The 21,913-nt window shown below is 41.1% G+C and overlaps 1 protein-coding gene across 10 annotated transcripts in view; it reads right to left on the bottom strand.

Moving 5' to 3' along the window:
- Pak3 (p21 (RAC1) activated kinase 3) overlaps positions 1-21,913 on the bottom strand; it is a 320,956-nt gene that overhangs the window by 139,369 nt on the left and 159,674 nt on the right. The window contains exon 1 of one of the 10 annotated variants that reach the window (XM_060375415.1): positions 13,661-13,781. The exons of 7 other annotated variants lie outside the window; for them this stretch is intronic. The gene's annotated coding sequence lies outside the window, so the exon portion shown is untranslated. Of the gene's footprint in view, positions 1-12,286; positions 12,307-13,509; positions 13,782-21,913 lie in introns of those variants that run through there. 2 more of the 10 variants (XM_060375413.1, XM_060375418.1) reach the window with 2 other exon arrangements.

Below are 21,913 nucleotides of genomic sequence, written 5' to 3'. Positions count from 1 at the left end.
GCTTGCTCTCTTGTTATTTGCACATTAGAAACAAGAGCTACCACATGTCTATAGATACACTTAGATATATTTTGAGAATTCTAACACTTCACAGTCTGTTGTAATAGAACAACATGAAAGATACCACAGCTTATCCCTCAAGAAATATTCTTGGTTGTGGCTGTTACCTTTGTAGCTATTAATACTCTGCCCTGTTCTCAACAATACTATAATGTTGTCACATTGATTGCAATCTTGTATTATTTTGGGCATCGTGTAAGATATACTGTAGGTTTCAGCTAGTGAAATACAGGTTTCAGTTAAACCATGGCTCACGTTTAGATAGTTTTCCCATAGGAAGGAACAGTATCTGTTAAAGTAGCTCCCATTTGGTAACTATAGCTCCATAAGTCTTTTTCATGTGAAAATGCAAATATTCTGGCCGAGAGCGTGCTTAGCCTATACTGCTGATATCACTCTCTTCATTGCTTGGCTGTTCTACAGCTACTTCTTTATGTGCAAAATGGGTCTTCCTCATCAAAACATGTGAGGATTCAATGTTCTGCATGTGGAATGTGCTTCAAAACAACCAAAGATGTCCTGCTATAAAAACATTTATCATTACTGCTGCATAATTCACAAGCTATAAATACAATCACCATTATTCACTGAGATCTTATCATATCCTAGGTATTGTGCTTAAAAGTTACTTAAATGCAAGTTCACATAACTTGTATCTATGACGTTTTAATGTTATTTTTATCTGAAAGAGATGAAGAAATTGACATTTAGGAACATTAATTTACTTGTCCAAGGCCATAGATCTAGCAAACTAAAGATAAAAACTTTACAGCACTGTGTCTGTGACTCTGAAGCCTATGTTCTGGTTTTTAGATTGAGTTCTCTCTTGTATACACTGGGGGATCAACCCAGGGATTCATAAATACTAGCCAAACACCCTACCACAGAGCTATGTCTCAAAATCACTATGCTCTTATTTGTAACTCTTCAGCCACACTAAGTTTCAAAGGTCCAGTTAGTCCTAGCTAGTCACTATCTCCTTGGTCACAAATGTCCTTACAGTTTCAAAGTAAATGAACTGTACTTCCTCTGTGATATCTGAGACCGAACCTTGGAAAAGAGCAAATTCTTTATCCACAAAAGAGTCATTCAACGTTAGTGGGGGAAGAGGGCAGATGTGTGCTGACTGTTGGCCTACCAGAATTATGAGTTTCTTGCACATCTCCTCCCTCACTTTCTGGAACAGTAAATGAAGGAACCATCACTGAAAGTTTGTCAGATTTCTAGGAAGAATTTATATCATTATATCACACATACATGAACAAGAAACATTGATGAGGTTACAAGATAAACATATCCTAGTGGTGCAAGGATTGAGGAAGCTAAAGGGTAGTCATGTTTTTCAATTGTCTCCATGAGTAAGTATAACACTGACAGCTAGCTTTTGGCTGAGCTGAAATAAAAGATTAAAAATAAGCCAAAGGAGCCCAGTGAACATCAGGCTTTGGCTGTAAAGGCTTTGGCTCCATACCATTTCTCTGCTGTCTAGGAGCTCTCTCCTTTTGATGGTGCCTTCCAAAGGCAGTGGAAAGATAATAATAGGATCTGTCACTTGCACATTTCCTATTGGGCAGATACTGAACTGTTAAAGTATCTCATTTCATCCTTGTAAGAGGCTTAGGAGAGGTTAATAAAGTATGTTAAACAGCTAGAAATTGGCGAAACAAAGATTCAAATGTTAGCCTTACTGATCCCTAAGTTGATCTCCTAATGCCTTTCCTGTAATCAAGAAACAAATTTAAAAGATTTCCAAAGATCTCATGAAAGATAGTAAGACCTGGAGAGGATAGGAACTCCACAAGGACAGCAACAGATCCAAAAAGTCTGGGCACTGGGGTCTATTCTGAGACTGATACTCCAGCCAAGGACTACTCATGGAGATGGCCTGGAACCTCTGCACGGAGGTAGCCTATGGCAGTTCAGAGTCCATGTGCCCTCCATAGTAATGGGGACAGGGACTGTCTCTGACATGAACTGATTGGCCTTCTCTTTGATCACCTTTCCCTGAGGGGGAGTAGCCTTACCAGGCCACAGAAGAAGACAATTCAACCACTCCTGATGAAACATGATAGACTAGGATCAGAGGGAAGGGGAGGAGGACCTCCCTTATCAGTGGACTGGGAGAGGGACAGAGGTGGAAAAGAGGGAGGGTGAGATTGGAAGGGGAGGATGGAGGGAGGTACAGGGGAGATGCAAAGTGAATAAACTGTAATTAATAAAAAGAAAAAAGAAAAAAAGATTTCCAAAGGCATAAAATAACACCTAAGTTCTGGTGACTTGTTCTTCTCACTAGACAACTTTCATTAAACTGATGTGGATCTAGGCTGGTACATAGTTTTCCTTCAGATCATCCCATAAATTGTACAAATTGCCTATGGTGAGTTTAGGGTATCAACTATGAACTATCAAATGTAAAACTGCCAGGCTATTTCTCAAAAGCTGTCTCCAAAAGGAGGTGGCATCTTGATGTTGATGAAGTATAATGATCTCATTAAGGTTTCTACTGCTTTCTCTACCTTAGGCCCAGTGACAGAGGAATCTATTATACAATCTTCTGGAAAGATGGTACAGCCCAATGTTGAGCAAGATGTCTATGAGAAAGTTTACTTTGGCAAGTGGCTTCTTTAAACCTTTCCTGAAGTTCCCAACCATTTGCGGACCTTTATGTCCCTTACAACCTGAAGACCAGTGGATGTTACAATAAAGATAGCTCTGATGTCAAGCTTCAGGACTGTTGCCTTTTATGAAACTTTCATGGACTTTATTTTTTCACGCACAAATGAAAAAATACCTCACAGGCACAGTATGTGTCTTTCACCCATTTGAATCTCTCTCTGGGTTGACACCATGTAGAGCCTATAGAAGGATCCTCTGATCTGGTAAGCCATTAGAATTCTAAGATGAGGAAGACAATGTGTACTGATAACATGCTACTGCCTACCTTTTTTTTTTTTTTTTTTTTTTTTTTAGTTCCTTAATTGGGTCACAGAAGTAGTTCTTCCAGGTCTAGGCATGGCATACAGACATTATTTCACACTGTTACGTTCCGTATTATATTAAGTTGTGGTACCGAAACACTCCACTGGAGGAAGCCGGCGACTGAAATGATTGCTGGGGAGTGCTGTCGTGTTTGTAAATTTCCAGATCCAAGTTAATGTTTCCCTGGCTCACTCCTAAGCCTGGGCTTCTTTTGCAGTCTGTCTGGGTGTAAGGAACTCCCATCAGCTTATCTTTACCTACGCCTACACAGAAATCTCCTCTGGGGACTTGTTAGTAACAGCTGTTGAAATTTCAGTGGGGTCTGCATATGTGTGGGCACACGCACAGGAGAAATGAATTTTATCATCCAACTAACTTATTAACCTTTTCTTTCCCTTTCTTCCTTGCTTTAACAAAGCAGCTGTTGAGGTTATTAATATATATTTTTAACATACGCTTTAAGTACTGGGGTTAATAGAAAGAGGGGTACTCAGGACAAACAGAAGACATACAACAGTGTGTGGCTTCTCAAAGGAAGAATTCCCTTCTTTGTTTTTGTTGACTATTGTATTCCTGGTTAACATAGTGTTAATATATGTGGGTAGATCTGTGAGGCCTAAGTGGAAAAGATCTTCCCTTTCCATGTGTATAACCAACAACAGCTTTATGTTGTAAACATAAGACCATAAATGTGCTATTATTATTCATGGCACAGCATTAAGGAATTAGATTCTTCCCTTACCCTCCTCTGAGGAAAGGAGATAACAAGTCAAAGCATGAACTTCTAGGAAATAATCACACCATGCAAAACTCACCACTGTTACATGGGATTGGTTAATGTTCTCAGAGTAGATGTCATTGAGAAAGTGTATAACTACAAAAATGTCAGTTTGTGAAGGCATATAAAGATTTGAAGAAAACTGTATATGAATTTGCGTATGAGTAAGAGTTACTATCAGTATATGTGAGCTAATGTGCTTCTATTAGGGAGGGAGTGTAGGTCAGTGGCAATGTGAAGAAGTATATTATCAGTGTCCCCAGGTAAGGGTTAGTTTGCAGAAAGAGTATGTGACTGCTCAGGCATATGGGTCAATGAGTAAGTGTATCAGTCAATGTAACTGAGTATATGGTAGGGTGAATACATGAATGAGTGTAAAGATCAATAACTGACATGTGTGCTGTCAGCAACCAACTGTGTAAATGCATTTATGCAACTATGTGAATTGATTATTGAGATATGAATTATGCATCCCATTGTACATACCAGTAAAATGCACATTAGTGATGATAAACACTGTACATATCAATCTATGTACACTTGAATAAGTGCATGTAAAATGTGAGTGTGTATCCATATGAGAAAAGGGAGTGGAAATATATACAAATACTAGTCTATGTTCAGTATAACAGTGTTTGTTTGAAAACATGTGATGGTATGAACAGGGACTGGTTTGTACATTTAAGAATCTAAGGGAGGGTTAATATGTGTTCCTATGAATGAGTGGGAATATATAATTTGTAGTATGGAGTCCTGAAAGTTAGTGTGCAGAACTGAAAATACATAAGTGTGTGAACATGGCTATGCATGAAGTGTGTTGTTGCATTTATGCATTTGTGTGAGTAAGGAATGAGGATATGCACATGTCAGTGTGTCTGTGTGTGTGAGAGATTGTGTAAGAAGGACAAGTGACAACAGCAGGTAAAAATGACTGTGTTTGTCAAAGTGTATAACTATTTCAGGTTGGGTGTCTGAAGGTACAGTATTTCGTGATAAGATTAGATATCTGTGTGAAAGGAAAGTTCGTGAATATCAGTGGGTGTCAAAATATATGCCTCTATGTTGAAGTGAGACTCTGTGAAAAAATGAGGAAGGAAGAAGGGTAGCTTCAGTTCTGTGCATGTGAGTGAAAACATACTAGTGCAGGAGACTGTAATGCTTCAAAAATACACAAGGGTAAGTCTGTGAGACATTGTTTATATTGCTATAATCTATATACATGAATTATATGAGTATGTGCATACACCTGTGTGTCCACGTGTCATGTGTGACTGTGAGAAAAAAATGATAATATCAGTGCAACGATGCCAGAGCATATGAAACCGATATATTGTATATGTTTGTGACTATGGAAAAAAAGCCTGAGTTGGTCATGAGGAAAGTCAGGGTATGTCTGCGCAGCAGAGTTTGATTATATAGGTGTGTTAGTAAATAAGATTATATATTACTATCTTACTGAGCTACATTATATCCTCTAGAATGTGAGTAAATATAAACGTGTATGAAAATGTTAAGAGAGTGCAAAGGTATGAGTGGGCGGAAGCATTCACGCGGGGTGTAAGGTGTATCATAGTGAAAATATGAATATATGAATATGGGTTTATTCAGCTGTGTGTAAAGTAGGTTTATAAACATGATTGTATGTGAGGGTGAAGGGTTAAGAATGATGAGTGAGGGTGAATCTGGGCAGGGATGTAACTAGGTGAGTCCTGAAGAACACTGAAGGCTAGAAAATTCTTCCGAAAATGGCTTTCCTTCCCAAATAGCAGTGTTGTTACAGTTCTAGAGTTACTGAGTCCCTCTCAACCTCTATGTTGACAATGCCAAAAATAACTAAGTTAAGCTGATACTGCTTGTAGATTCAGAGAGAGAAGGACAAACTAGCTGAGGAAACACCTACTTTGTAAAGTGCCTAGCTCAGAGTTGACAACAGTAGACAGTAAATAAAACATTATTGTGGCTGCCATCAAAAACCCAAGAGAGATTCTGAGGCACACTTCTTATTTTTGTCAGTTCTGGTTACCTTCTGTCAGTCAAAGTGTATAGAGAATCCTGGATCTGACCATCTCTAGAAAGTTGAATGCATCAGTATCACTGAGGCTGTAATTTCATACCTTCAACTCCATGGCCGAAACTCCAGCGCTTCCCTTTCATGAGAAGGCATTACACAAACACCTGCTGCTGAGATGCAGTTCTGCTGTCTTCTAGGCTCAGGATAGGCTCCAATGAAAGAGAATTTAGTTGCACATTCTTCTTTTTTTTTTTTTTCTTGAAATTCTTTAGGGGTAGGGGATGTCGACAGACAACAGGAGAGATGTCTAAAGCATCTGACCAGGAGACAGACAGTGGACTAGACAGAGACACACAGGGACATCTAGGCTGCAGGGTATACTATAGAAGGGTAGGTGGGGAAGGCAACAGGGGAGGCTACTGTGACTGCTTGGGAAGCAGACAGAGAGAAGGGCAGATGACAGGCATGCGCAGAGGAAAAAATGAGCCCACGGGCAAAGCTGCTGGGGAACTGTTGGTCACTTGTAAGGCACAGTGGAGACCTGTATGACTAAAGTCCTGCCCTTGATAATCTAGTTTACTTGTGCAGAGAAATATTCTAGGAATTCTTTAAGAATGAGTTATGATGAGGAGAGAAAAGCAATGTACACTACGGACTCATGCAGGGGGAGCTGGGGGAGGCAGTATGCCACCTGGTTAGGTGGGAAGGTAGGGAGAATGTTCCATAAAATTTTAGCTGAGCCTACCAGTCCCAGAAGCAAGGAAGAGGAGTGAGTTAGGAATGTATTTGAATATGAAGAAAAAAATTAAGATTACGGGGCAGAGGAAACCACAGGAGCTGATTGGTGGATTTGTGACATATTATTGAAATGGCACTTAGATATCAGGAAAGGAGAAAAGGAAATGACAGCTTGATGGGAAGCATTTTCTTTGTTACATTGATGCTCTTAGATGGTGCTTGACATTTGCAAAGGACATGGCAATGGCTGTTATGTTGTTTCTCCTCCTCACCTCAAAATGTAGATCAAGGCTGCCATTCCAGTATTAGAGATGGAATAACCAAGAGGCGAAGGACAGCTATAACAGACTGAACACCTCAGAAAATAGGGGGTCCTGCCCCCAGGCCTAATATGGTACCTGAGCTCAGAGGAGAAGGCAACATTAAAATACCCCTAACTCCGTGCCCTGAAATCCATGACCCACACAGCCACCACTGCAGGATCTCAGCACAGGTGAGCGCTGCCCATGAGAGGGGGCTGGAGTGGCCTCATCTCTGACTGACTCAGTGCTGTGCACACCAGCTGCCACAAGATGCAAGGACTTAGCTGTCTTTTCTTGGGGGAGCCTGCTGAGAAGTGTTGTGGGGGAGATGAACCTTTTTTACAGCTGCTATGACTTCCTCATCCTAACCCAAATTATGTTACACAAACATGGGGGAGGGGAAGGGAGAAACAAAAAGGGAGAGGGAGAGTGAAGTAGGAGTGGGACATTTCCAAAAATCATTTAAGAAGGCTAGTGAATCAGAAAGGTAAGAAGTGTAAAAACATTGTTATGTAGGATTTTGCAAAGAGTACCGAACTGGGAATTAGGAGATGAGAGTACAGATTAATAATTGATGCTTGCCACCTCACCACTGTGGGCCTACTTGTTATCAGCTATAAAAGATCTGCCTCCCTAGTCATTTTGGACACATATTATGAGGGCTAAGTCAAATAAGATGCATGTGAAAAATGTACACAATTTTCAGAATTAGGGGAAAATTGGCACACTTACCAGAGATGGCACAGTCGGTGTACAGTAGGCAATAGAGGTAATACCCACTGAGAATATCTGAGCTGCCTAGTAACCTGCTACTACTACTCACTTCTTTCGTCCCTCAATTCCGAGTCTCCACCTCCATTTCAACTCTTTTAGCCACCAAACCTCACAGAAGTTTCTATGTCTGATTGTATTGGAAATAAGATTTCTCTCTTTTCCTTATCCTTCCTTCTTCTCCCATCTACTGCTGGATGGAATTTAGAACCATGGTGTGTTGCATGCTAGGCAGTCACTCTACCATCCAGCTACACCTTCTGCCAGAGACAAGGGGTCAACCTCCACTTTCTGCCTTTCCCCATAACCAACTGATCCTCCCCAGGAAAAAACTATTTTTCCTCTTTATAGAACTCTGAGCTCTACAATCCCTACCTACTTCCCCGGACTCACTCCATAAACACACAACCATATTTACTCCCCAAGGAAAGTAGCTACTACATGTTAATTTCAACAGAGCAGTTAACCAGGCTAGCATCCAATTATTAACAGACAACAAAATACAGAGTTCTAACCCAAAGAAATAGATTGATGGATATCTAAAAAGAAAACAAAATTGAAGTCCTTAGGAAGCCAAGAAAAGTCCGATGATCTCCAATTCCACCTCTTAAGCAAAAAGAATAATGCCATACCCTGGGTCTACTCTTCCTCTGGTGCATAGTGTAGATCACAGATGCCAGCTAGCATCTGTAGCATCCCTGTGGATTTCCCACAGGCATATCCCTAGTAGTTTTCCAAATCCCTCCCACTACATCACTGAGTGATGATGAGTCACCTCCTCCCTCTCTTCAAGAACTCACTTTGTAAGGAGATGAGATGAGGTGGGAAGGCAAGAGCTGTCAGAACTTCAGAAGGGGCAAGGTATGAGGATAGAGTGTTAGATGGGGCCCATTCCTGATGATGAGAGTTTACTGATGAAGCAGCATCTGATTGGGAGGGATGAGAAAGAATGTTAGAGACAATGGAAAGAGGATGAATGCAGCAACCTGTACTAACCCAAATCTCTAATCTCAAGTTTCCCTTGAGTGCACCTCACTTTTTCCACAGACCCTCATTTGGAATATCAAATGGTAACTTCATGGTAGTTTGCTTTGAACCCACAAGTTGGGTAGCTTGAACAAGTGCAGAAGCAACCGGTAGGCTACACCCCTTGCTTACTTAGTGTATATTTCTAGCCTATTCTGTATATGAGCAAAAGCTGGATCATGTATATCTGTGCTATTCCTCAGACTGTTATATGCACGTGTGTATATCATGTGTCATGTTTATAGTATGTTGTGAGCCTTATTGTGTTATGTATGCAGTGCTGTGTTTATATCATGCTGCATGCTTATTTTGTCAGTATGCATTATATTTCTGTAATGTTGCACATGTGATTGCATCACTACCATGTATAGTGCATGCGTGTGTATATGCCATGTGTCTAATTTGTAATGTGCAGCATATATAGTCTACACCATGGTGTATGGCTGAACTGAGTGGTGAGTGTTGCATGGCTGTACTATACTGTGCATTTATGCTGCCTTGCTTTCTGCCTGTGGCTCACACCTCTTGTTGGAATCTGGGAAAGTATGGATACACACATCTTGTACATATCTAGCTTCCCTTTCCTTGCTGCATTTTAGCTTTTTGCCAGAATCCCTGTCTGAGGACTAAAACTATAACCTTAGGATGGCAATCAAAGCAAGTTGTGACAATTGTGCTTTCTTCCACAGAACCATTGGCAAGTGTCTTATGCAGCACAAAATATTTCTGGTTAATGCTCCTGGATCCTTTTTCAGGTCCAAAGAAGAAAAAAGCATGAGGAAGAAGAAAGCGATACCCTTCACTCTAAACCTGTTCACAGTGGAGAAGAATGCTGTGAAGCTGCATGTCCAGAGTTTCCCCTTCAGTCTTTGATAAATGGAGTGTGCCTTTGCTTTCTGGGAGTAAGAGCTATATGTGTAAGAGTACTGGTACCCTGGATGGAGATCATGGGATAGTAAGGAGGAGCTAAGAAAAATGTGTCTGTAAGTGAGGTCACTAGGGGGTGATATTGTGCTAACTGCTGAGATAGTGGTCCCTTTAGGGTACAGAATTCCAAAGAATTCACAAGGCTCAGATACAGATGAGGGAAAAGGAGACCCACCCTCAAGCCACACACACACACAAACACACACACACACACACACACACACACACATCCAACCTCTCTGATAATATACAATCTTTATCTTCACCCTAAGCCCTTCCTATCATTACACTGCCCTGGAAGTTAAAACAGTAATGAGTATCGGTGCCTCTCCCTATGATCTGTCTATGAAAACTAACACAAAGAGCTTTTCTGGGCCTTAGTTACAGGGAACCCAGCAAATACCGAATTGGACTTCTTTCCTGAATGTTCCCCGTTCCCATGAAATACAAGTGAAATCATATGGTTAAAAGATAAATGTGTAGATAGTGGTTTTATATGGGCTTTCCCTAAATTGGGGAGCATACAAAATGGAAAGTGATATAGAAAGGCTATCTTCTTTTGTTGAGGAAAGCTGAACTTTAGTGGCTATCTTAACTACTAAGTATAAAAGGATCCACTTCCTAAAATATTTCCAACCAGATTAGAGACACCTAGTTTAACTTCCGTCATTTGAAGGTCAAGGAAACAGGCACTGTATCACACACATTCAGCCAAGAACATCTGAGATCTGATTGCCAAGATTCATGTTATCCTAGCTACCCCCCTGTTCCCCCCCACCACCAAACACATATCTTTTCTCTGTATCCAACCCCCTTCTACCGCACAGAAAACCTTTTCTTCCCCTTAGATCTGCGAGCTTCTGGACCATGCACCTCATGATCCAACCTCTCCTTGAAAATATATTTGAGAGCACTCTTCTCCCCACCAGTAAATTGATCATTTATTTTTGGTCTTCAAGGTCCACTTCCCCTATTTTGCTTCCCACCCCTAGTCCCAGCTGTAGCTACACTAATTTCCCCCCTGGTTGCCTCCCCCGGGTACAGCACAGATTGTCCCAACTTGCAGATAAATGACCAAATGTGCAAATCAGACACGGATCTATTGCATTGATTAACATTTCCAATTAAACACCCCCTCCCCCCCCCCCTTAGGCTGTGTGTATTAGTGACTCAAGTAATCACAAGCAAATGCTTGTGCCTTCCTACGTTGCGGAGCACGGCAGGGAGCACCACGTGTCTGGAGAGAGATGGAACACACTGACCTGGAGGCTCCTTTAGTTCTCTGCTACTGCTAAGTCCGATTGTAAATGTGTGGATGGCTGTTTTAGTTGGTGTGAGGCTCAGGCATCACACCTGAAGTGTAGGATTAGGATCCTCCAGGTCGCTTTAGCTACTTTTCTGCCCCCTGCTGGCAAAGCTATTTAGTGCGGATTAAGCCAGGAAATCTACCCTGGCCCTGCAACAGGAACCACCTAGATCCTGACAGGTATTAGTGTGGATGCGGGTGCAGTGGGGTGGGGTAGGGGTTGAAGGCTTAAGCCATGCCCCAGATGCCTGGAAAGCCATGCTTACCTTCCAGGGTAAAGGTTTTTTTTTTTTTCTGTTTTTGTTTTTGTTTTGCTGTCCTTAGTAGACAAATGTTCCCTGGGCTAAACTCATCCATGGAAAATCATTCAGACTCCTGTTTCATATTATAGCTCCCCTACTCTCCATCCCCTGCCCTCTCTCTTTGCCCAAAAGAGAGAAAAAAACTGTTTTCTTTTTGAAACTGCTGCTCATAAAGTTTCTTCTCATGCCTTTGGCTAAAGTTACTGGTTTCTGAAAATGGGTTATGCATTTGGAAATGGTATTGATTTCCTAAACTGCTAGAAGTTCCGTATAATCCTTGATTGAGCCATTGCTGACTTGATTACCAAAACTTTTCCATAACAATTTCGTCAGAGAAAACTGGGACTCTTGAGCTCCTGACAAGATGTTGGGCATTTTTTTCTCCCTCTACAGCTCTGCTCCTACCTACTCCATTAGCTCCTACCTTATTCAAATAAGATCTGACTTCCAGATCTTATTTATTTTGTATTAGTCATCCTTTTTGACCTTGTGCTTAGTCTTGACTTACTAAGAGAAGAATCTCTGACAGGAAGACCTGCCATCTATGCAGTCATTTCCCATTTCCCTCATCTATCAAACCTACTACCCAGTCAGTCTCTTCCAAAATCCTCAGCAAACTTGTCTGCTTTGTATAGCACTTCCACCTTTGACTAGGAGGGGGGAAAAAAAAACACAACAACTTACAACCTGTAGGAATGATCAACTACTGCTAATGTTCATGGAGTGTTGTGGCCCATAGCATAATGTCTGCTTCTATGTTGGGAGACTTAATGAATCTGCCTCCTCACATCGTGAGGTCTCTCTAGATTCTGGATTACCAGCAGCCAGCTTACCAAGCAAACTGTCCCAGACTCTTACATGTTGTGTCTTGTATGGACACAGAAGAGTATGACATTTGTATCCAAAAAAAAAAAAAAAAGAGGGCTATTTGGCTCTCTTCCCAGATCTCAGCCTATTAATCATCCATTACCTCCATTACCACAGTGTGCCCCGTTACACAAAGGTGCCCCTGATTAGAAGCTCGAATGCCAAATTACACATCCTGCCCAATTATTTCACAAATGGCCCAGTGAAAACCACACTGACCTTTTATACCTGGCTCATCACAGAACAGGATCACAGTGCTGTCACCAACAGGAATGGACCTCCTGTTCCAACACCTCAGACAGCCATACTGTTGGCCTGGATTTAAGTCTGCAAAACCATGGGGGGGAGGAGCAAACCTACCATGGCTAAGGGCTTCCCTGGTGAAAGCCATTTTTTTAAATAGCACTCAAACCACCCCATCATGCTTCCCAAAGCCAAGAGACTCACCCTTCCCTCCTTTGCTTTTAGAGCCCACACAGCCCAGAAACCTCAAGGCTAAAATCTGGAGCTGGATTCTGGAAGGTGTGATCAAAAACAAACAAACAAACGAACCCAGTGGAGCCTCTGGTTCCCTCCTTGAAAGAACCATCTACACCCCCCAAATCCTCATCCACCATCTGGGAAAGGAAAGCCTGACAGAGCCTCAGTCAAAATGTTCTATTCACTCAGAAGCATGCCAGTCACCATACCAGATTACAACCTGAGGACAGTGTCTCCAGGGAGCTAAGAAGGAGTGGGAAGGGAGGAAGCAGTAAACCCAATGACCCCATTCCCCAGACAAAGACAAGAGCCAACAAGGGTTACTTCAGGCTTTTCCAAGGACCTTACTGAATTCATTCAGTCCCTTCAGAAGAAGAAAATGGTGTGTGGTGGTCGTGGTGGGAGGGGGAACAGTCCTTGTCATTATCATCCTCCCAAGTGAAAAGGGGAGGGAGCATAAAGAAAAAAAATTAAAGAAAGGAAAGCCTCCCTTTTAAGAAATCTGGTACTTTTCTGTTTCAGTCAGGTTATTCTGTTGCGGACTTGGCCAGCCTGTGGCCACACCCCCTTCCCTTCTCTGGAGGACTGCTGTCAACAGTGTGGCCTGAGGTGGGGGGTGGGGTGGGGACCGGAGGGGAAGATGGTAGGAGGCATAGAGTCTGACACAGCTTCCAGGGCGGATTTTGCCCCAGGCGACCCAAACCCCAGTAAGGGAGCCCTGGGCTTGGCCAAAGGAAGAAGCCCAGGTCCTTTAGGACCAACCCGGACACACCCACTCATCGCCTAGGCAAACCCCATCAAGCACTGTGTGCTGGATCCCAAGGCTTGGGAAAGGGAGCCCCGTAGGGGAGTAAAAGCTGGGGCACAGCAGGAGCAAGAGAGGAGCAAAGGAAAGAACATCTGCCCAGAAGCCTCCCCTCCCCCGAGCTAGCCTGGAACAGTACAGAAGTCGCGGAATTTACCTGCCAAGGGTTCAGCCACCCTGCCAAGACCTTTCCAGTACCTCGGTGCACGCCAACAGTTTGGCTGGGGAGCTGCAGCCCAGTGGCTGCAGCTGCAGCCCCGCGCCCAGTCCGCTCCCCCCACGCTTCTTCTCTCGCAGGGCACACTTACTTCCAGAGAGGAAAAGCTGCAGCCCCCAATAAGACCCCAGACTGTTTGCGGCCACAGCTGCCTGCCTGCTCAGCAACCGCTCCCTTGCTCTTCTTTGCTATGACGTCACCTGGGCTCTGCACCGTACCTAGGCCAATCAGATGGTGAGCATAAAAGTAAAATCTCCGTGAGTGGGCTACTGGGGACCAATCTTTTGTTTCCAGGCAGGAAGCGCCCTAGGAGGGGAGGAGAGAGAAAGTGAGGGCGTGGGGTGGGGGACGAGAAAGGAGAGGGAAAGGAGATGGAAACTTCTACACTGTCGGGATTGTCTAAAGAAGAAGGTGGAGCCATTGAGAAACAGACACCAGACAGGAGTGGAGAGGGAACATTTCATGAATCTTTCTCTCTTGCCATCCGTAAGAACACCAGGCTTTGAGATGAATTTTCAGGTTGGGGAATTCCATCTACACGAGTAGGCTTTCTTGAGGAAATTTGGATTTGGGACACCTGTCAGTCTAGCAGGTTACATAGAAAACTAAGAGGGGAAGATGTGGTGGTGGAATGAAAAGAGGTAGCGATTTAGACAGGGGAAATAGTGTTCTGCACACCAAACATACATTTCAAAACAGGTGGCATATACAAAAGAAATAATTATTCAACTTCCAGTTGAGTGCATTGATTTCATACAGATCCCCTTGTTCATCTTTTCCCTAAAATCTTTAAGGATTTCTGTTGCCTTTACCAGAAGGTTCAAATTTTGACAGGTGTCCTAAGCTATTTAAAATCTCCCCTCGCAAATCACCACTTCTTACTCCGAAATCCATACTCCCTACAATTTTGGCAGATTATATAAATTATGTCAAATCTCTGTAATGAGACAATAGGCTGCACAATAGTATGTACGTTAGAACTATAATGATGTAAAATATGCAGCTTAATAAGGGAGGAAATGACCATAAAGTTATGGTTAGGTTAAAGCAGTGCTGCTATAGGCTATTTTCTTATCTACGTTTAAATTTTTGGAAATTAAGATAAATGTATCCTTACAAAACGAATGGTTAAAATGAATGATAACTCTTTCAGATGCTCCTTTAATGAAATTTTCTCAACGCTGCATAAGAGCCAACATTCATTTCTTCACAGTGACAACACAATACATTTTTACACCAGGACTTCAGCTCATGTTTTTCATTTCATGTTATTTTCAGATCCTCCTAAGAAGAGTCACACAAAAGATCTCTGGATTCACCAGAGATCACCACTCAGATAGCTGGAAAGTGGGGGGTGGGGAGAATTAACTCACTTTGAGTAACAGGAGGAACTGAAAGAGAACAATGACCAAACTGCAACAAAACCGGGAAAAGGACGACAGAAACTAAATAAACTACACGATTCAAACAATTTCTAAGGATGACATTTCAACATTTTTCTTCAATAAAAATACATATTTATGCATAGATAAGTATGCAGAGAGTAGTAGAACAAGTTTTTATATCTAAATCTGAGTATAAAATCCATGGATTTTCTAATATGCTGAAGTATATGTGTAATAAATATTAAACATGGTATTAATGGCTACAAAGCTATACACTGGTTTTATAAAAAAGTATACAAGTGTTGTTTTAAAATAAGGTATTTTAAAATACCTTTTATAACATACCCTAGTGATTGCCTTCTAATACAACACACACACACTCTCTCTCTCCTGTTCTTGATTAATAGGTTAAAATCAGGATGATTCTGATTCCAATGCCTTTACAGATATCCTTTTAATTAACTTTCAAGATAAAAAAGCACACAGAATGGTGGAAGTAATCTAAAAATATACTGATCTTAGTGTCATTTACTTAATGGTAACATATCTTATTTGTAAATCACAATATTTGGGTAACTTAAAGCCCAAATACTTTAAAAAATATGGAAATGTAACATAACTGGATGTTCCTGGTAATGTTTCAGCTATGGTTTCTGGGGTATTGATTTAAATTGTAATTAAAACGTATTTGATTTCACTCTAATCCTCACATATGCCTCAGCTATAACTTGGACCTACTTATGCAGTCACTTCACATGGTTGTTTAAATGTTTCATGGGTGTTTCTTCTCTTCCCAATGATACAGAAACTTAGTATGTGGCCGGGGGCGGGGAGAGGTAAAATCCTATTAGGAACTTGACAAATTGAAGCATAGTAATGTCATTCAAACAACACTGTAATCCCAGCAGGAGAGACCTGGATCCTCATGTAAAAAGATGACAACTTATGTTATTTTTAGTACCAAAAGATAGTCTTTATTACCAGGAGGGTTTGTTCTCCAGGAATACACAGCAAGAGGAAAGGGTTTTAAACTGTACAAGCATAATATTTCATCTGTGTGCAATTTTTTTTCTCACAATTCCCACTATCTGCTCCTCCCTTGCTTAGAAGCTCCCTGGCTTAAGTATACAACCTTAATAAGCACTTGGGATGTGTATCATATTCCTCAGATTACAAACTTCTTTTCTTTTTTTTAATGGTATTTTTTTCTTTATTAATTACACTTTACTCACTTTGTATCCCCCCTCCCGTGGTTCTCTCCCTCCTCCCGTCCCAATCCCTCCCTCTCCCTTCTGCACTCATGCCCCTCCCCAAGTCCACTGATAGGGGAGGACTTCTTTTCCTTCCTTCTGATCCTAGTCAATTAGGTCTCATCAGGAGTGGCTGCATTGTCTTCTTCTGTGGCCTGGTAATGTTGCTTCCCCCTCAGGGGGAGGTAATTAAAGAGCAGGCCAATCAGTTCATGTCAGAGACAGTCCCTGTTCCTATTACAATGGAACCCACTTGGATTGCCATGGGCTACATCTGTGCAGGGGTCTTAGGTTATCTCCATGCATAGACCTTGGTTGGAATAGCAGTCTCAGGAAAGACCCCTGTGCTCAGATTTTGTTTTGGTTCTATTGCTCTCTTTATGGAGTTCCTGTCCTCTCCAGATCTTCCTACTTCCCGCTTCTTTCCTAAGATTCTCTGCACTCTGCCCAAAGGTTGCCCATAAGTCTCAGTATCTACATTGATATTCTGCAGGGCAGAGATTTTCAGAGGTCCTCTGTGTCAGGCTCCTGACTTATTCCCTCTTTTCTCCATCTTCTGATGTCCAGCCTTTTTGCCTTTCTGGATAGGAATTGAGCATTTTAGCAAGAGTCCTCCCTCCTGATTAGTTTCTTTAGGTGTACATATTTTAGTAGGTTTATCCTATATCATATGTCTATATGAATGAGTATATTCTGTGTGCATCTTTCTGCTTCTGGGATAGCTCACTCAGGATGATCTTTTCCAGATCCCACCATTTACCTGCAAATTTAATGATTTCCTTGTTTTTTATTGCTGAGTAATATTCCATTGTGTAGATATACCACAATTTCTGTATCCATTCCTCAGTTGAGGGGCATCTGGGTTGTTTCCAGCTTATGGCTGTTACAAATAAAGCTGCTACAAACATGGTTGAGTGAATGTCCTTATTGTGTACTTGAGCCTTTTGGGGTATATGCCTAGGAGTGGTATGGCTGGATCTTGAGGAAGCACTATTCCTAGTTGTCTGAGAAAGCGCCAGATTGCTTTCCAGAGTGGCTGTACAAGTTTACATTCCCACCAGCAGTGGAGGAGGGTTCCCCTTTCTACACAACCTCTCCAGCATGTGTTGTCTCTTAAGTTTTTGATCTTAACCATTTTGATGGGTGTAAGGTGAAATCTTAGGGTCATTTTGATTTGCATTTCCCTAATGGCTAATGAGGTTGATCATTTCTTTAAGTGTTTCTCTGCCATTTGATATTCCTCTATGGAGAATTCTCTGTTTAGCTCTGTTCCCCATTTTTTAATTGGATTACTTGGTTTGTTACTTTTTAGCTTCTTTAGTTCTTTATATATACTGGATATTAGCCCTCTGTCAGATATAGGATTGGTGAAGATCTTTTCCCAATCTGTAGGCTGTCGTTTTGACAAACTTCTTTTCTATCACACCATTTAATCCTCACAACCAACACAAGTTTACCTCAGCAAGCATTAGAATTTGAATTTCCTAGAACAGACAATGGAATCCAGGATTTTGAAGACCCCAGTGCATTGCATCATAGAAATGGTCATGTAAACCAGGCCTCTTACTCTAACGTCTTGATCCTTTCTATCACACTATAAGGCAGTTAAAAAGTATGTGTTTTAGATGGGGACAGGGAGTGTTTCTTTATATACAAATGGAGTGGTCTCTAAATTTTGGTGGTATAATTCTTTTTTTTTTCCTTTACATTGTAGCACCAAAAGTGTTATTCCATCACGAAGGATGTATGCTACTCAAATTTGAAGATTTGTATTTGTGTTTCTCTATTGGTTCCTACCAACCAAACCAGGTATATGATTCACAAGAGAAGAAAGATATCCAAAATGGGGCTTTTAGCAATAGAAGTAAACTAAAGTTATTGTCTTCATTCCAATCAAATCCTAAATACAGGAAACATTACATACAACTCTCATAACAACATTCCATTGATGGGACTGTCAAGTGGGTAATACTTATCAAATTTAAAAATTTATATATCACCTTACTGAGAAATTCTAAGTCAAGGAAAATATTTATAGCTACCTTCATGACAACATACCAAGATTTGCTCAAGAATATTCATTGTTTAGTCTAATGTAAGAATGTAAATATCACATAAAAGATAGCCTAAATATCCCTCAGTTAATTGTTGTTATTATTTTTGTTTTTTCCAGACAGGGTATTATGTAGCTATGGATGGCCTCAAAAGCACTACTTAGCTGAAAATAACCTCAAACTTCCAATCCTCTAGCATCCTGCATCTTCTTCTCAGGTGCTGGGTTTACATGTTTTTGCTGCAATATTTAGTTACTCTTGAATTTTTTAAACCACTCATTCAAAGTCTGACTGCAGTGGAAGAGGATGTATGGGTCTGAAGAATACAACTGCATTACTTTGATGATACATGTAAGATATAGCCATCATTTCCTAAAGCTCCACCCCCAGGATACAATAAGAAACATTTGTAATTATGGCATACACATATTTTAGAATATTATACACCAGATAAAAGTAATAAAGTAGATTTCATATGCTAAAATAAAAAGCACACCTTGACACATTTTTTGTTGAAAAAACCAATAGCAAGACAATATGTATGCTATAACTTTATACTTGTTAAAATTGTATGTGTGTTTACTTTGGAATTACATACAGAAACTGCTGAAACAGTGTTTGTGGGAATAAATGGAATAAATTATGTCATACAAGTATATGTGTGAGCTTCAATGTGGGTACTGGGAATCAAATCCAGGTCTTCTGAAAGGGTACTCAGTGCTCTTAATCTCCAGCCTCCAGATGCAGTTCTATAAACTACCCTCTTATCTCAACTTGCTCAGCAACTAGTGTCCAGGCATGAGCTGTGAGCAAAGCACCTGGTCTATCTCCACTCAGTGTCTGGTACTACTCTGATGCTGTTTCTGCTTGGTTTCCTTCCTCTATTATTAGCAGCTGAAGCTTTCCTGCAGCAAGCAGGTTTGTGGGTTTCATGTAAGGTAAATACAGGGAGTTCAGACGTGCCAAGAGGTATCTCTGAAAAACCAGACTGTGTAGTAGAGAGAGTCATATGGCTAAGAGCTGCATCTCTGGAAAACTGGACAGACCCTTGAACAGAAGTCCAGTTTCCACAGGTATCAGCTTTTTCCTTAGTCACTCACTTTGCATATCTCTGAACTGTTGAATGGAAGGGAATGGCTAAAAAGACAAAAGCAAACCTGATGGTATTATGAGGTATTCAGAAACACACACCTCCTAAATGAATTTGTTGAGGCAACACATACACTTAAATCCTAAATATGCATGAGAACAGAGGGTTAGTTCTAACCTTTGTTCTTTATAATTAGCCCACACTAGGGGGCCAGCCTTGCATAACCTGAGAGGATTCAGAAGTCCACTAACTCTGCCATCCTTCCTTTCATGAGGGAGTCAGTCACTGGGGGAAAAGTAGAAGATTAAATCCAGGTGTCTTGGAGTGAATTAATAAGAGAAGTGGGGAGTTTTTATCCTTTGACTGACTCCACTATGGTCCTATATATCAAATTGGGCCAATGCTCTGTTTGACTCCTCTCCTAACAGAACCACATTACACATTCTTTCTCCCAAGTCAAACTGCAGAGTGAATTAAACTGGAAAAACTTGGGTTTTGTTGCTATTGTCTGTGAGGGATTTGTGGTGTGTGTGTGTGTGTGTGTGTGTGTGTGTGTGTGTATCTGTTTGTGTGTGTGTCTGTGTCTGTGTCTGTGTCTGTGTCTGTGTTTTTGCTTGCAGGCTTTCCTGGGAGGCAGCAGGGAGAGAGAGAGGGAGAGGAGAGAAGGCAGAAGTGGAAGGGAGGGGGAGAGACAGAGGAGAGAGAGTGGGAGGGAGGGGGACAGGGAAGAGGAGAGAGAGGGAGGAAGAGAGGGAGAGAGAAAGAAAAAGAGACAGAGATATCATCTAGAGGACAAAGAATCAATGAGAAATAGAAAACAAAAAAATTTTTTGGACCAGCTGTACTATGATGTCATGTTTTCTCAGCTCACCTGTGATTGGCTTCTCAGTTCAGCATCTGCTGAGAGCTAAAGGCTGATTATTTGCCAGAGACACAGACCTTTCAGGGAAGCTTTGAGTCATTTCTGGTTGTCCTGACAACCTAGGCAGTGTCTGCTTCTGATAAACACATAATAAGGTTATCAGGAACAGAAGTGCCCCCATCACTACACCCAATCATCTGAAATGATGAGCAGTGGAATATTTTTTTCCAGAGGTGAAAGAAAAAACTCATCCATAGCCAAATTGGGGATGACTCTTTCAGATAAAGTATGTCACCCAAATGGTGGACTTTTCAGAGGAGATAGCACACTATTTCATCAGTTCCTTACCTACCCCTACCAGGCCCTTCCTGAATTCGCATGTTTGTTGTAAAATAGAGTCATGGAAAACAAGTGGTGAAGAGAGAAAGCATCTCGAAAGCATCTCTGAAATTTTCCACTAAAGCCAAACAGAGGGAAAATTGAGCAGGATGCTAAATCCATTAGTGATAGGCCAATTGTATTCAAAGGGTGCCATCCATCATGGGTGTGACCCAGGGTCCAAGATGGAAGGACTTGGCCAAAACTGGTCACCAAAGCCAGATGCAAAGAGAGCTCAGGATTGTTGTTGATGTGTGTGTTCTTTTTGGCCTGCTATTTTTTTTTTTCCTGAACACAAACCCCTACCCTACATTATATTTGGGCTTCAGATAAATTTAGAAAGGGAAAATCAGTTGCATTTTTATGATGTATCAGTAATTTCTGGAAGATATTTACTGAATACCTAGCAAGTATAAGGCATATTGCTAGGTGCTGTCAAGGTTATACAAATGAACTAAACTTGGCCGTCTTAGTAGCGGATTTAGAATCTAGTTTGAGAGAGAAGATATATACTCAGGTAGCTAACTGCTAACAATACATATATAGTACATGCAAGGCAAACCCACAGCCTTTGATTTCAATAAGCAGAAAATCATATCTAGACTGTCATACTCCAGCTCCAACTCATCTTGCCTTATGCCCAAGAATTGGCTTGGCACGCTATTCAACAGACCAAACTATTCTCATATATATTGACTTTCTATCCTCAGATATCTTGACTTTCATATATCTTTCCCTTGTATATCTTGACTTTCTTGCCCCATGCCTTTCCTTCTACTCTTTCCTACTATTCTTATAAAACGCTGTTGCCTAGGCCCTGTTAAACATTCTGATTTAATGTGATAGCATACAAGTGAGCATCCAGGCTTTAAAAAATATCCCCTTAGGTTCTAATCTTCTCAGATTCTAATGTGCACCAAAATTTGGGGATCATTACATTAGGGATTTCATTGCTTAGGGATGATTGATCTTTCTTCTAAGAGGTTCATGGGTAATCTCTCCCTATCTCTCTTTAGTATATCTGACTTCTACAGGACCATGAAGTTGAATGGAGTAATTTTCTCAAGAGGCAGGCATTTAAATTCCTTCTTCTCTGAGGTTTCACTAGCCTTTTCCTTACTGAGTCTACCAGATAGCTTGCTGGATTTGGAAACTAATATTACACTTTACTTCCATTTGGGTAGCAATGTGATGGCGACATTGAATAAAATCAGAGTTGTATTCATCTTTCCATTTCCTCTTCCCACACATAACTCAGTCCTGCTTCAAATTAAGTGGTCTCAAGTGTGAATCAATAATAATAATAATAATAATAATAATAATAA

Source organism: Meriones unguiculatus, chromosome X, assembly GCF_030254825.1.
Source record: "Meriones unguiculatus strain TT.TT164.6M chromosome X, Bangor_MerUng_6.1, whole genome shotgun sequence".
NCBI lineage: Eukaryota > Metazoa > Chordata > Mammalia > Rodentia > Muridae > Meriones > Meriones unguiculatus.
This window is presented reverse-complemented; position numbering and strand designations above follow the sequence as displayed.